The sequence below is a fragment of the Nanorana parkeri genome, unplaced genomic scaffold (genome assembly GCF_000935625.1).
Source record: "Nanorana parkeri isolate BGI_ZX_2015 unplaced genomic scaffold, ASM93562v1 scaffold2955, whole genome shotgun sequence".
In the NCBI taxonomy this organism is placed as follows: domain Eukaryota; kingdom Metazoa; phylum Chordata; class Amphibia; order Anura; family Dicroglossidae; genus Nanorana; species Nanorana parkeri.
Window position 1 is genome coordinate 53,574 of NW_017309223.1, and position 1,524 is coordinate 55,097.

Here is a 1,524-nt window from a genome sequence, read left to right on the forward strand (position 1 = left end):
AAAAAAACCCTGTCCCAAGGTAGCAGATATAAGACCATGGAGGTGGGTGGCAATAAAAAAGAGAACCTGTCACAATGTAGCAGATGTAAGACCATGGAGGTGGGACGCAGCAAAAAAGAGAACCTGTCACAATGTAGCAGATATAAGACCATGGAGGTGGGTGACAATAAAAAAGAGAACTGGCCCTTAAAGGTACACTCCATCCAAGCTAAGAAGATTGGCACAGATGTACACATAAGGGTGGACATCCCCTTCTTGTCCAGGACTGTGGTACTTTGTTGCCTCATCTCTTGACTCTTAGCTGCCCTAAGTGAAATGTTCTAGCAGATGACAACATGATATTGTAACTTCTTATTCCCATCTTGAAGATCACTAGGGAAGAAGTTCTATAACCCTTCTCTTGCCACAATGTAGCTGATGTGTGGTGCATCTCCAGGACTGCAGCCCCTTGCCAGTACCTCCTAGCTCTGTCATCGGCCTCCCCAGTTCTCAGCTAGAAATCTTGAACAACACATAATGACGGGTGAGAGGCTGTCAGCTCATTTCTGGTCACTAAGGAGGTCGTGGTTACAAGGGATTATAGGGAGCGTTGCCCACAAATCAGTAAGATTTACACCGGAGACACTGGGAGAGGGGCAATAGCTCAATAAATCAAACCAGATCAGCAACTTCCGGGAGTTTGGGGTGCCTGTGTCTTCGCCACATACAATGGTCTTTTCATCTGACCCCCACCTCACCTCTGAGTCCTGTACTGATATAGGGATCACAGGAAGGAAGCACAGCACATTCATCTCTTTGACATTCAACACTTCCAGGGGCCTCACCAGGAGTGTCAGCCTCACCATGCGTGTCAGATACCTGTGTTCCCGCCACGCACCGTGGTCCCTTCATCTGACCCCCCCACGTCATTGCTAAATCCTGTAGTGATGTTGGGGTCCCAGGAAGAAACCACTTCAAACACTTCAGCATTCAACACTTCCAGGGGTGTCAGATGTCTGTGTCCTCGACACACATCGTGGTCCCTTCCTCTGACCTCCACCTCACTGCTGAGTGCTGTAGGGATCACAGGAAGGAACCAGAACACTTCAATCTCTTTGGCATTTGACACTTCTAGGTGTGTTGGATGTTAATATCCCCACCACACTCCCTGCTCCCTTTCTCCAAACTCCACCTCACTGCTGAGCCCTGTAGTGATGCTGGGGGAGGGGGGGGGGCACTTGCATCCAACACTCCTGGAAGCATCGAGTGCTAGACTGACTGACAGAGGCTACAGTCAGTCTAGCACTGGCAGGAGGAAGAAGAAATGACAGGACAGGAAGAAGAAGACACGGGCCACCAGAGAGGAGAGTACAGTATCTCACAGAAGTGAGTACACCCCTCACATGTTTGTAAATATTTTATTATATCATTTCATGTGATGACACAGAAGAAATGACACTTGACTACAATGTAAAGTAGTGAGTGTACACAGGGCTGGATTTGCTCTCCCTGCCGCCCCAAGGCCAGGTTCCGCAATGCACCCCC